Consider the following 15934-nt stretch of genomic DNA (forward strand, 5'->3'; position numbering starts at 1 on the left):
ATGACTAAATATTAACCAGCACCTTGATGGCTTTGTCAAGTATCCCCATAATTTATAATTTCGTAAGAAGTTTAGTCAGAACTGTACCCCAGGAGTCTCTAAGTGTGCATGGCACAGTTTGAGTTTATGGTAACAAGGTTTTGTTCTTAAAATCTAGTTAATGTTCTTTGCATTGCCTCTTAATAGAACCATGTTGGTGTGTTAAAGAGACCTGCTTGATTTCTTTTGGCAAGGAGTTAGCAGAATGATTTTTACTAATGTTAGTTAAAGTAGGGGGTGCAGATCTTGGGGGTGAGGGAGGACAATGCACGTTTTCACTCTGAAGTGGCAAGTCAATTGTATTCTCTGAGTCTACCAAAGACTCCTGCTTGAGGAGTGAACAGAGTGTGTGTGTGTGTGTACATGTGTGCGCTTGTGTGTGTCCATCCTCCTGCTTTCTTTCCATAGTATTAACTCAAGACCTCTGAATAAAGGCATCCAAAGAATACCAAGAGTTGACAGTAGGTATTTGGCATGAATTTTGTTCCTTTTGTTGACAACTGTCCAAGTTAGAACTGGAGTTGTTCTTGATGAAGGTGGGGAAAAATCAGCTATTGCCTTAGCCTTGTTTCCACAGTAAGCATGCTCTTCTCATCCATAAAGATGAAACTTAATAGTGCTTGTCCTGAACCCTTGGCTCATGTGTGGTGGTGGGAGGGCAGTAGTGACCAGGCCACCACAAGGCCTTAAGGTCTTAATTTGAATGAGGGAAAATTTAAAGTTGTTAAGGGATGGAAACCAAATGATAAAGGCCAAGGACCATGATCATTTTGTGGAGAAGAGATGAATTCTTTCTGTTGACTGTATTTTAAGTTGACTGAATATGAGGAGGCCAGTCCAACTATAAGGAGTACTGAGGTCATCGGGCCTCAGAAAACAATGTGTGCATGCAATCTCAAGGACTGTGAACAAGGGAAAGGAAGGGAAAAAGACATTTTAAAAGTCAATCTTAACAGTTTTTGCAATACCTCTTATTTGCAGACTATTGGAGTTATGTTAATTGCACTCTTGGTGTGATCTATCTTATGTATCTGATAGTTTTTATGAATAATTGAGTTGTAAACTCCTATACACTTTATTAAAATGGACCTAATTAAAATAAATGATTTAAACATTGTGTTATTTTTTTTAACCAGATCTGCCTCAGATTAAAGAGATCCACAAGCGTCTTCCCACTTAATACCATGTGTAGTAGTGCTTTTTAAGTTTCAGAAAACAGCTTTTGATTGGTTTAGTTGTTTCCAAATCTCTGACAGGCCTTAACATTGTGAATGCTGGCATTATTTGCCGAGATCTGCTTTCCCTTCTGGATGTTAAATGGAGACACAAATGAAATAATAAAAGATAGTGGGGCCCGAAGGACTGCACTGGGAAAACCAGGAAGCTCCCTGCTGTGTAAACTGTCCCCTGAGCTTTTAGAAAAAGAGCATCTGTTATTTCAGTGTGACCTGCATCAACATGCAGTCTTTTTTTAATTCTTAAAATATTCCTGAAGAGAGACCAGCATTAACATAAGAAGAAATTGAAAGGAGAAGTTGCCGTAGTGTCTTAGTGCTGTTGTAATAGAAGTACCACAAGTGGGTGGCTTTAATGAACAGAAATTTATTTTCTCACAGGAGGCTAGGAGGCCCAATTCAGCCACCAGCTCTAGGGGAAGGTCCTTGCCTTTTTGCAGTTTCTCTTCCTTGGGGGACTTCACGTGGTGTGGTATCTATCGTTACCCATCTACTTCCTTGCTTCTGTGTCTAATTTGCTCCTTTTATACCTCAAAAATGATGGACTTAAAACACACTCTACACCAATATGGCCTCATTAACAGCAACAACAAAACTCTATTCCCAAATGCAATTACATCCACAGGTATAGAGATTAGGACTTAAACAACATATATTTTTGGGGGGACACAATTCAATCCCTAACAGAAGTCTTGGAAGAATACCTAAGGATTTTGAAATCCATAATGTGCGGGACAACCTGTCTATCTGTTTCCACTCCAAATTTGAAAAGTACAGAGTGATATTTGGCTGAACTTCAACGAGCTTGACTTTATCCAGGATTGGGGAGAACTAGTAATGTGCCGAGTTCAGAGGGTGTTCAAAGAAGATCCAGGGATCCAAAGAGTTATGGTTTAATATGCATGAGTAAAACCAAAGTTGCCTTTCTATGAAGATTTATTTAAGATCTGATCAATTTATCTGTTTTAAATATACGCCCCACCTAGTTCTCCAAAGAATGTGAAGTTCTTAGGCTTTTTCGAGTTAGTACTAACCAAAAGTGCACTCTTCCTTATCTGTGACTCCCATCTGCTCTGTGGAAAGCCCTTTCAGAGACTCATGACTCCCACTGAGGTGCAGGAATCAGAGCCTTCTGACAAGATGTGGAACACAGCTTACTCACAGTGACTAAACCCTGCCTTCCATGTAGGGAGCTTAGGAGTTAGAAGCTTCAAATCCCATGGGGTTGGGCTCTGTTCGTATTGATCCCTTTTTTGGTTCACTTTCTCCCCAGAGGCTGGTTGGTAAGAGACCAACAAGGGAGGAGATGCCCTTATATCACCCCCTAATCAAGAACTGGGCCCTTGTGACACAGTGGTTAAGGGATCAGCTGCTAACCAAAAGGTTGGCAGTTTGAATCCACCAGCTGTTCCTTGGAAACACTATGGGGCAGTTCTACACTGTCCTATAGGGTCGTTATGAGTTGGAATCCACTGAACGGCAACAGATTTAGTTTCAGTTAATTGAGAACCAAGTGGGAGGACCCAGGGAAAAGGCAAGTCTCATCTTGTTTTTGAGCAAAATCTTTTGATCCCCAGGACATACTTCATTCTTCACTCTTTTGAGAAACCTTAGGTTATCTGAGGTGATTGGCTCACAATTTTCTCCTGTTGTTAGTTGCCACTGAGACAACAGAGCAGAATGTCACCCGGTCCTGCTCCATCTTCACAGTCATTGGTATTCTCAAGTCCATTGTTGTGGTCACTGTGTATTTTCAGTGCCCTGCAGCCTAGTGCTCATCTTCCAGCACTAACTATATCAGATAATACTCTGTTTTGATCATAGGGTTTTCACTGACTAATTTTCAGAAGTAGATCATGAGGCCTCTCTTCCTAGTCTGTCTTAGCCTGGAGGCTCCACTAAAACCTGTCCACCATGGGTGACCCTGATGATATTTGATATACTCGTGGCATAGCTTCCAGCATCATAGCAACACACAAGCCACCACAGTACGACAAAGTGACAGGTGGGTAGTGGAATTTTCTCATAGAGTAGCCAGAAATTAAATATAAACTGCCAGTCTTTGTTCAGTTTATACTGAATATTACAGGTAGAAATAAAATTCAAAACAGCTAAAACTCTACATATGGTTAAAAATTGATGGAAGAATGAAATCTTGACAAAATTTAGATCAACAAAATTTGACTTGGGAATTTGGATTTAGTAGGAATAGTGACCACAAGAGAACTCAGCGGCAGAAGGTATCATCAGCAAAATTTGAAATAGACCAAAACTTGACTAACAACACAAATCTCTGTACCCCACTGAAATGAATTATAATAAAAGGAAATGCATTGCATAGGAAACAATTCCCAAGAACTTAAATTGGCTAAAGTTGCTTAATAGAGTCAATACTGGCATTATCCCTATTGAAATACCTATATTCGAAAACATGGGTGGAACAGTTACATGGTTCAAAATGTCTTGTGTACATGGGCTATCAGGATGAAGTTGTCCAGATAGCAATTAGCTGTATAGATCAGGAGAGACGTCTTGACTGGTGATAGAGGGAAACAATCAGTGAGTGTCTTAGTTATCTAGTACTGCTATAACAGAAATACCACATGAGGATGACTTTGACAAACAGAAATGTGTTCTCTCACAGCCTAGGAGGCTAGAAGTCTGAATTCAGGGTGCCAGCTCCAGGGGAAAGCTTTCTCTCTCTGTCAGCTCTGAGGGAAGGTCCTTGTCATCCATCTTCCCTTGGATCTAACAGTTTGTCAGCACAGGGACCCTGGGTCCAAAGGACATGCTCTGCTCCTGGCTCTTCTTTCTTGGTGGTATGAGGTCCCCCTCACTCTGCTTCCTTCTCTCTTTTATATCTCAAAAGAGACTGACTTAAGATATAACCGAATCCTGTAATTGTGTCCTGCCTCATTAACATCATAGAAGTTAGAATTTACAACACATAGGAAGATTACATCAGATCACAAAATGGAGGTCAACCACACAATACTGGAAATCATGGCACCTAGCCAAGTTGACACATATTTTGGCGGGGTACGATTCAATCCATAATAGCGGGTGACATTTGAATGCATGGGCATAGATAAGAACAATGAAGAAGGATGTAGAGTGAAGAGAAGAACACTCTGGGAACATCAACACTTAAGGGATGGCTGGAAAAGAAAAGTCATGAACGAGGCTGAGAAACAGGAGCCACAAGTGTAGGCAGAAGAACAACAGAAGGGTAACGCCAAAGCAAGAGAGAAAAAAATATCAAGAGCAAGACAGTAGTCAGTGTTATATGCCAGGAAGAGATCAAATGAGATGGAAAACTGTTCCTTGGCTTTGTCAGTTAGGCCATTAATGACCTCAGCAACAGCTAATTTAGTAAAGTGGTGGGGGCAGATTGCAGTGGGTTGAGGCGTCACAGGGGGTAAAGAATGAAGGATACATTTTAAAGAATCGAGTGGTTCTGTTTTACAAGGGATACATTCACGTAGACCTGGATCCAAAATTCAAGACTAATTTTCCCATAAGAATTGAAAGTAAGGGTAGCATATTCTCATGGCTCAGTTTTCTAGAGTTATTGTAATTTAAGGGCACATCACAGCTGCACTGATCCTTGTACCAGAACAACGAAGTGGTCCCCATGTCCCCCCTTTTTTTTAACATGGATTTTTTTACTTAAAAGATCTGTCTTCTCAATTTAACAGCCTTCTCCATATTTTATGACATCTGTCTTGCATTCCAATATTATTGACTTACGTGTGTGCGTGTATGTGTGCGTGTGTATGTGTACCCCAGTTCTGGTACTAATAACATCATTTAGCAAATCATTTAGATGGCATTTTTAGGATAGATGTCTTAGGCTGGGTTCTCTAGAAAAGCAAAACCAGTAAATCACATATATATAAATAGAGAAAGAGAGTTGTCTCAAGGAAAAGTCTCGCAGGGTTGTAGAGGCTGGCAAGTCCCAAGTCTGTGAGTCAGGCATCAGGCTGGAGGCTTCTTCTGACTCAGAGAGCTGGAAGGGCTGACGAACCCAAGATCCACAGGTCAGACGTCAAGTCCCAAGAACTGGAGGTCAGATGTTGACGGGTCAAACGCAGGATCCAGAGTAGAGCAAAAGCCAGTGAGTTTTGCCGGAAGGTCAAAGTATATGGAATGCAGGCCACACCCCCAAGGAAACTCCCTTTCAACTGATTGGCCACTCATAGCAGATCTCATCATGGAAATGATTACATCATTACATGACTGCCAAATTACATCATAACTGCCAAACCACTGAGAATCATGGTCCAGCCAAGTTGACACATAACCTTAACAATCACAATTAACTATATTAGTGAATGTTAAAAAGGTATAATAACCGAATAGTTACCGTGATAGGTTGAATAATGACCCCCAGATATGTTCGCTCCTAATTCCCAGACCCTTTGTTTGAATGTTACCTTTGTTTAAAAATATATATATATATTAAGCCAATAATAGAAATTGAAGTTTATTTAATAAACAATTTGCAAATCAGGGTAACATTTTGACTAAACCAAAAAAACACAAAACATTTCGACTAGAGAATCAAAAATGTTCCAAGGAAAAAAAATCCTTTACAGGTGCTTATACTCCAGCTTATCGATTGTAATTATACATTGCCATGGAAAAAGGGCAGGATAATGTGTCTACGTAATAAATTGTAGATGTGCAACATTTTCTTGAAGAATAATTCAGATAATTACTGATTTACCCTAAAACAGTTCTAGTCTGACCTTTGGTGTTTCTGTTGAGGAAACTGCCCATAGATAATCCTATGAAAGAGCACAATGTCCAAGGCAAAACATTCTTTACTAATTAATCTTGTCTGCTTTTTGACTTTAAGGTGACTTTTAGAAAACCAGTTTTCTCAAGGCTCAAGGATAATCTCAGGGCAATAGCCGGGGTGAGTCATCTCAACCACCACAGCGACCCTATAGAACAGAGTAGAATTGCCCTACAGGGTTTCCAAGGAGCAGCTGGTGAATTCGAACTGCCAGCCTTTTGGTTAGCAGCCGAGTTTTAAATCACTGCGCCACCAGGGTTCCTCAGCCTCCGGAGAACCTTGAAATCTGGATTCCATGAGACTAAAACTCCATTCCTCAGTTTATATGGCAAAGGGGACTTTGCCATTCCTCAGTTTATATGGCAAAAGGGATTTTGCAGATGCGATTAAATCAAGGATTTTGAGCTGGGGAGATTATCCTGGATTATCCAGGTGGGCCTGATATAATCATAACAGTCCTTATAAGTGGGATGAAGGAGGAATAAGAGAAGAAGGTGAAGCAAAAAATTTTGTCACATGCTTCGAAGATGGAGAAAGCCCAGGAAACGGGACCACTAGAAGCTGCTACAGGCGAGGAAACAGATTCTCCCGTCAGAATCTCCAGAAGGAGCCAGCCCTGCTGACACCAGGGACACTTACATCAGACTTCTGGCCTTCAGAACTGTAAGAGGAAAACACTGTGTTGTCTTAAGCTACTCAGCAATTGGAAAACAGCACAAGAATGAAAATCACGCTCCAAAATTTTAAGACAAATCAACAGTAGCATAAGTCTCACAATAGTGACAAAGAGTGACCGATACCAACTATTGAGGAGTGGTAGTTAAGATCATGGATTAAGACTGCTTACGTTTATATCCCTTGTCTATCACTTCGTGGCTGTGTAACTTGAGCAAATTATGGAACTTATAAGAGTCTCAGTTTCTTCATCTGTAAAATGGGGGTAATGTTAAATGCCCATAGATTGTTATGAGACGTGCCTAGAACAGTGTTTGGCCCTTTTTAAGCGGTCAATCAGTGTTAGCTATTTCTGTTTGATTTACTAGCTGTAGTCACACCACCGGGTGGTGACGGTATAATTCCCTCAACCTACCAGCTTTGAAATTGTCCTTTTCCCCACAATTTTTAAAATTTGCATTTATTTCAAATTTGCACATGGAGTGAGACTCTATTAAACTCTTTTGTAGCACTTTCAAACTTTTATAAAATACAACCATACTAAAGCTTGGAAGCAAATGGAAAGAGAAAGCTACGAAGCTTGCCAGTGGGGGACATGGGTCAAGAAGGATTAATGGGAGAAATATACAAGCATGTTTGTGTGCTGGCAGCTAAGGAGAAACAATCTATAGAGGGCGAGCAGATGAAAATGAGGGAATAAGAGACTAAAAAGTAAATGGACAACAAGCACTCACAGCACCTACACGTTAGCTTCTAATAAAATTCTCTAATAAAAGGAACCAAGGCTCTTTGAAAAAATTAACAAAATTGATAAACCATTGGCTAGAATGACTAAAGAAATACAGGAAAAGAAACAAATAACCCAAATAAGAAACGAGAAGGGCCACATCACAACAGAACCAACTGAAATTAAAAGAATCATTTCAGATTATTATGAAAACTTGTACTCTAACAAATTTGCAAACCTAGAAGAAATGGATGAATTCCTGGAAAAACACTACCTACCTAAACTAACACATTCAGAAGTAGAACAACTAAATAGACCCATAACAAAAAAAGAGATTGAAACGGTAATCAAAAAACTCCCAACAAAAAAAAGCCCTGGCCCGGACGGCTTCACTGCAGAGTTCTACCAAACTTTCAGAGAAGAGTTAACACCACTACTACTAAAGGTACTTCAAAGCATAGAAAATGACGGAATACTACCCAACTCATTCTATGAAGCCACCATCTCCCTGATACCAAAACCAGGTAAAGACATTACAAAAAAAGAAAATTACAGACCTATATCCCTCATGAACATAGATGCAAAAATCCTCAACAAAATTCTAGCCAATAGAATTCAACAACATATCAAAAAAATAATTCACCATGACCAAGTGGGATTTATACCAGGTATGCAAGGCTGGCTTAATATCAAAAAAACCATTAATGTAATCCACCACATAAATAAAACAAAAGACAAAAACCACATGATCTTATCAATTGATGCAGAAAAGGCATTTGACAAAGTCCAACACCCATTTATGATAAAAACTCTCAGCAAAATAGGAATTGAAGGAAAAATCCTCAACATAATAAAGGGCATCTATACAAAGCCAACAGCCAACATCACTCTAAATGGAGAGAACCTGAAAGCATTTCCCTTGAGAACGGGAACCAGACAAGGATGCCCTTTATCACCGCTCTTATTCAACATCATGCTAGAAGTCCTAGCCAGGGCAATCAGGCTAGACAAAGAAATAAAGGGCATCCGGATTGGCAAGGAGGAAGTAAAATTATCTCTATTTGCAGATGACATGATCTTATACACAGAAAACCCTAAGGAATCCTCCAGAAAACTACTGAAACTAATAGAAGAGTTTGGCAGAGTCTCAGGTCATAAGATAAACATACAAAAATCACTTGGATTCCTCTACATCAACAAAAAGAACATCGAAGAGGAAATAACCAAATCAATACCATTCACAGTAGCCCCCAAGATGATAAAATACTTAGGAATAAATCTTACCAAGGATGTAAAAGACCTTTACAAAGAAAACTACAAAGCTCTACTACAAGAAATTAAAAAGGACATACTTAAGTAGAAAAACATACCTTGCTCATGGATAGGAAGACTTAACATAGTAAAAATGTCTATTCTACCAAAAGCCATCTATACATACAATGCACTTCTGATCCAAATTATAATGTCATTTTTTAAGGTGATAGAGAAACAAATCACCAATTTCATATGGAAGGGAAAGAAGCCTCGGATAAGCAAAGCATTACTGAAAAAGAAGAAGAAAGTGGGAGGCCTCACTCTACCTGATTTCAGAACCTATTATACAGCCACAGTAGTCAAAACAGCCTGGTACTGGTACAACAACAGGCACATAGACCAATGGAACAGAATTGAGAACCCAGATATAAATCCATCCACATATGAGCAGCTGATATTTGACAAAGGCCCAGTGTCAGTTAATTGGGGAAAAGATAGTCTTTTTAACAAATGGTGCTGACATAACTGGATATCCATTTGCAAAAAAATGAAACAGGACCCATACCTCACACCAAGCACAAAAACTAACTCCAAGTGGATCAAAGACCTAAACATAAACACTAAAACGATAAAGATGATCAAAGAAAAAATAGGGACAACCCTAGGAGCCCTAATACAAGGCATAAACAGAATACAAAATATTACCAAAAATGACGAAGAGAAACCAGATAACTGGGAGCTCTAAAAATCAAACACCTATGCTCATCTAAAGACTTCACCAAAAGAGTAAAAAGACCACCTACAGACTGGGAAAGAATTTTCAGCTATGACATCTCCGACCAGTGCCTGATCTCTAAAATCTATATGATTCTGTCAAAACTCAACCACAAAAAGACAAACAACCCAATCAAGAAGTGGGCAAAGGATATGAACACACACTTCACTAAAGAAGATATTCAGGCAGCTAACAGACACATGAGAAAATGCTCTCGATCATTAGCCATTAGAGAAATGCAAATTAAAACTACGATGAGATTCCATCTCACTCCAACAAGGCTGGCATTAATCCAAAAAACACAAAATAATAAATGTTGGAGAGGCTGCGGAGAGATTGGAACTCTTATACACTGCTGGTGGGAATGTAAAATGGTACAACCACTTTGGAAATCTATCTGGCGTTTATCTTAAACAGTTAGAAATAGAACTACCATACAACCCAGAAATCCCACTCCTCGGAATATACCCTAGAGAAAGAAGAGCCTTCACACAAACAGATATATGCACACCCATGTTTACCGCAGCTCTGTTTACAATAGCAAAAAGCTGGAAGCAACCAAGGTGTCCGTCAACGGATGAATGGGTAAATAAATTGTGGTATATTCACACAATGGAATACTACGCATCGATAAAGAACAGTGACGAATCTGTGAAACATTTTATAACATGGAGGAACCTGGAAGGCATTATGCTGAGCAAAATTAGTCAGAGGCAAAAGGACAAATATTGTATAAGACCACTATTATAAGATCTTGAGAAATAGTATAAACTGAGAAGAACACATACTTTTGTGGTTACGAGGGGGGGAGGAAGGGAGGGAGGGAGAGGGTTTTTTATTGATTAATTAGTAGATAAGAACTGCTTTAGGTGAAGGGAAGGACAACACTCAATACATGGAAGGTCAGCTCAATTGGACTGGACCAAAAGCAAAGAAGTTTCCGGAATAAAATGAATGCTTCAAAGGTCAGCGGAGCAAGGGCGGGGGTTTGGGGACCATGGTTTAAGGGGACTTCTAAGTCAATTGGCAAAATAATTCTATTATGAAAACATTCTGCACCCCATTTTGAAATGTGGCATCTGGGGTCTTAAATGCTAACAAGCGGCCATCTAAGATGCATCAATTGGTCTCAACCCACCTGGAGCAAAAGAGAATGAAGAACACCAAGGTCACACGACAACTAAGAGCCCAAGAGACAGAAAGGGCCACATGAACCAGAGACCTACATCATCCTGAGACCAGAAGAACTAGTTGGTGCCCGGCCACAATCGATGACTGCCCTGACAGGGAGCACAGCAGAGGACCCCTGAGGGAGCAGGAGATCAGTGGGATGCAGACCCCAAATTCTCATAAAAAGACCATACTTAATGGTCTGACTGAGACTAGAGGAATCCCGGCGGTCATGGTCCCCAAACCTTCTGTTGGCACAGGACAGGAACCATCCCTGAAGACAAATCATCTGACATGAAAGGGACTGGACAGTGGGTGGGAGAGAGATGCTGATGAAGAGTGAGCTAATTATATCAAGTGGTCACTTGAGACTGTGTTGGCATCTCCTGTCTGGAGGGGGGGTGGGAGGATAGAGAGAGAGGGAAGCCGGCAAAATTGTCACGAAAGGAGAGACTGGAAGGGCTGACTCATTAGGGGGAGAGCAAGTGGGAGTACGGAGTAAGATGTATATAAATTTATATGTGACAGTCTGACTTGATTTGTAAACGTTCACTTGAAGCTCAATAAAAGTTAATTAAAAAAAAAAAAAAGGGAACCAAGGCTCCTTGGAGAAATGGCTGATTCCATGTTGGGGCAGGGAATATACAAGATGAGTCTACAGCAAGCATCTTGTAGCACCAGAAAGCAAAAAAAAAAAAACTGCTCAAAAAAAGAAAAAACTCTTCACAAGGACACAGGACCCAGCCTGAAAGAGCCCCCAATGGCCCAAACCGGAAAAATCTGAGCAATATAATAGTGTATCCAGTGCCACCAACCCAGTGCCGTCGAGTCGATTCTGACTCATAGTGACCCTATAGGACAGAGTAGAACTGCCCCATAGAGTTTCCAAGGAGCGCCTGGCTCCTAGTGTAGTACTAGAATATAACCCAAACCAAAACAAACCCATTGCTGTCATGTCGATTCAGACTCCTGACCACCCTATAAGACAGAGTAGAACTGCTCCGTAGGGTTTCCAAGGAGCGGCTGGCAGATTTGTACTGCTGACCTTTTGGTTAGTGGCTGTGGCCCTTAACTACTATGCTACCAGGGCTCCATACGTAAATAATTGGCTAAATAAATAAATGGGGAAGAAAAGACAAATCTCATACAGAAGAATTTCAACTGATTTAAGTAAATACCCCCCTCCAAGGAGATGGCACTTAATTCCATATATCTCGAATGTGGGCTGCACTTCCAAAGAGTAGAGTATGGAAAGGGGGAAAAAGTAACTATACAGTGGATAAATCTGACAAACACTACCTCAGCTGGATGATCAAGATCAATGTCAACAGCGTTAAGTTATATTAATAGTGATGAGAATGGCTCTTTACCTCCGTACACTTCCTCTCCAAAACGCATAACCCCAGTCTAACCAGGAGAATAATACCAACAAATCTCAACGTGGAACATGCTACAAAATATCTGACTGGCACTCCTCAAAACACAGGCAGTTTAGGAGCCCTGGTGGCCCGAGCGGTTAAGCCATTGGCTGTTAACTGAAAGGCTGGCTATTTGAGCCCACTCAGCAGCTCTGCAGGAGAAAAACCTCCCCTAAAGATTACAGCCAAGAAAACCCTGTGGAGGCAGACCTACTCTGTCACATTGGGTTGCTGTGAGTCAAAATAGGCTTGAAGGCACCTAACAACAACAACACAGTGTAGGAAGCCCATTGCCACCGCTGATACCAGTGTTTCTATCTTTTTTTCTACAAATAAAATACAGGATCATCTGGTAAGACTGAGGAGGGAAGCGGCAGTTTAAAGTAGCTAATAAAGGAAATGATCCAAATACATGCAACCTGCGTTTTGAATGGACTGAGTTCAAAAGATACAATCAGGAAAGGGCTTAAATATGGTCTTTTTGATCTTTCTGACTCATTCCTAGATGGAATCCCAGGCAGCTTTCTGGTCACCTTCAGCTCTAAGAACAATCTTATTTTCCGTCTTACTTTCAGTATTAAAATTCTAGTCCAAGTCTTCATACCTTCATAACTTCTGCCTCAGCGTTTTTCTCTTTTCCCCAGTTCAGGCTCAGGGACCATCTTTTTCCTCCTTCTATAACTGGCTCCTGCAGGTTGGAGCTGGAGGAGAGGGGTTGGAACCAAGCAGCAGTCTTTTTCCTTGGCTGGGGTTGCCTGTGGCTGTCTGCAGTGTTCCTGTCTGGGGCACCACTTAGAAACAGCGGTAGCAATGGTGGCACCCTCTAGCTCAGCAGTCAGCCGACAGTCTGTGGGACAAATCCAGGCCACTCCTATTTTTGTATAGCCTGTGAGGTAAGAATGGTCTTTACATTTTTAAATGGTTGAAAAAAATCAAAAGAAGAAGAATATTTCATGACACATGAAAATTATATGAGTTTCGAATGTTAGTGTCCATAAATAAAGTCATATTGAAACATAGTCACTGCCGTTCATTTGCATATTGTCTATGGTTGCTTTTGCTCTGCAATGGCAGGGTTAAGTACATGCAACAGAGACCATATGACCCACAAAGACTAATGTATTTACTCTCTGGCCTTCTACAGAAAAGCTTGCCAACCCCTTCTCTAACTAACTCTTATAACCCACTCCCTCGCCTCCAGCTCCTGGTGGTACACTCCACTCTGATAGCTGGGTCCCCTTGCCCTGCTGGGGACTCTTGTGAGCAGGATTCCTCTAGGTCAGCCCAGCCTAGCTAACACCTACAGTGTCCACTTGGCTCATGGGAAAACCTTACATCTTTGTCCCCAAATGCTGGGAGTGCAAGCTGGGCTCCTTCTCTCTTTGCCAGGCTATCTTCAGCTGCTTCAGTTAGCCTCTCGCCTTCATTCTCCACCCACAAACTCCTGGGGACACTCCAAAGACTCCCTCATCATGTTTTACGCCAGTAATTGAGGAGATGGAAGCAAGAGTTTCTGCAGCTCAGGAAGCCTCCAGCTGGGGTGAGACATCAAACTACTCTTCTCACAGGTACCCCGAGGCCTTAAAAAATGATTTTGAGTTGGTCTGTCTTGTATAGGAGCCCTGGTGCCATAGTGGTTAAGAGCTTTTCTGCTAACCAAAAGGTTAGCAGAATCCACCCGGTGGCTCCTGGGAAACTCTAGGGGGCAGTTTTACTTTGTCCTATAGGGTCTCTATGAGTCAGATTCGACTCAATGGCAACAGGTTGATTTGGGGTTTTTTGTTTTTGTTTTTGTCTTGTATAACCCCAATACGGTGGTGGTCACCATTTTTCTGTCTTTTAGGAAGCCTACACAGTTATCTCTGACAGCTTGAAAATGTTGAAGCCCTTGTTACCCAACATCCTTGACTTTAAGGCTTTAGCCAAAACTCTAAAAGGAATATTTCTAGTTCATGGGAGCCTTAAAAAAAAAAAAGAAAAAAATTTTTTTTTTTTTTTTTGTGGTGCAATGGTTAAGCACTCAGCTGCAAACTGAAAAATTGGTGGTTTGAACCCACCCAGTGGCTCCTCAGGAGAAAAGACCTGGCAATCTGCCTCTGTAGATTATAGCCTAGAAACCCCTATGGGATGGTTCTACTTTGTCACATGGGGTTGCTCTGACCTCATGTTAACTTAGCTAATTACATCTGAAAAGACCCTATTTCCAAATAAAGTCACATTCACAGGTACCAGGGGTTAGGACTTCAACTTTTCTTTTCAGGGAAAACAATTCAACCCAAAACAGTAGCAGAAAACCTGATTAAACAGTGGCCTATGCAAATTTGAGGTTGATTTTTTTTCTTATGCAACAAGTCTAGAGGAGATTGGTTGTTGGCAGTTATTGGCTCATTGCCTCAGGGATGTCATGGTTGAAATGTGGTTGCTGTGACTCCAGCATTCCCACTCCCATGCAAACAGGAAGGGTCAGCTTTAAAGGCAGGAAAACAAAGCTTTCCCAAACATTCCTGGCAAACTTCCACACTCACCTCATTGGACTGAACTCTGCCACATGGCCATCTCTAGCTGCAAGAGAGTTGTGAAATAGGTTTTTTAAGTTGGGTTCATTGACACCTGAACAAAATCAGTAGTGTTCGTCAGTAAGGAAGAAGGAGAGGGTAGGTAGTTGAAGGTTGTCTGCCCCAGTACCCAATACAAGGCACAATGCTCAACACCTAGAGAGCTCTCCATAGTTTTTTTTGTTTTTTTTTCCATGAATAGTTTTTGATTGAATGAATGGGTGAATAAGTCAATGCTTTTTTAGTCTATGCTGCAACAATCTATGGGAAATAGATGGTCTATGGGAAATCTTCTTACCCAACAATTAAAACATAGTTAACATCGTCACTAAAATGTTATAAGGGAAAATAGATATCTATCAGTTGTCGTTGTGAACATATGTATATGTATGTGTGTGTGTAGGAGGGTTATAAACACAGAGATACAGATATCTCAAGTAGTAGTTTTTCTTTTTCCTGAAGAGTCTTCTTCCCTCCCGTATATTTGAGAAAAAAGGGGAGGCTGTCCTACATCTGCTTCTGAGTTGTACACCTGGCAGCTGTCTTCAGCTCCACGTGCCACTGGACACAGCACTCTCCATAAGATGCTGCCCCCACCCCCGGCACAGAACTGGGTGATAGGTGGATGGGGCTAGGCCACACTTGCCTTATGCCCTCTCTTTTTACTCTCCACGCCAGCATTGCACCGAGTTGAGTGAGTAAATTGTATTTGATAAAGGGTTGAGGTGACTACATTCATTCACCCAATGAATACTTTTTGAGCACCTACTGTGTATCAGGCACTATACTGGGGCTGGAGATACAAAAGTGAAGTGACAGGCATGTTCCTCATGAAGTTTATGGCAGAGCAGAGGAAAGGATCATTAAAAAAAGCCAATACCTAAATTCATAATTTCAAGTCGTGATACTCTGCTATGAAGAAAAAGGAGAGGGTATTTTGAGAGAGAATAACAGAGGAGAGTTAATTATTTGGGAATAGAAGGTGTCAGGAAGGACCCTCTAAAGAAGGGATATTTAGGGCCAGAACTGCAGAATCAGTACAAGAGAGTCAAGAAGAGTAGGAAAAGGGCATTCCCTGCTGGGGGAACAACTTATGCAACAGCCTTAAGGTGGGAAGTAATTTGGCATATTTAAGAAACTGAAAATGAGTCAGGGGAGAGGGGAAGTGAGAGGAAGCTGACAATGTTCCTTCTATCCTCCTCTCTATGCACACATGTACAAGCACACACACAGACACAAACGATTATACATAAATTAACCAAAAAAACCCATTGTCATCGAGCCG

Source organism: Elephas maximus, chromosome 17 (assembly GCF_024166365.1).
Source record: "Elephas maximus indicus isolate mEleMax1 chromosome 17, mEleMax1 primary haplotype, whole genome shotgun sequence".
NCBI lineage: Eukaryota > Metazoa > Chordata > Mammalia > Proboscidea > Elephantidae > Elephas > Elephas maximus.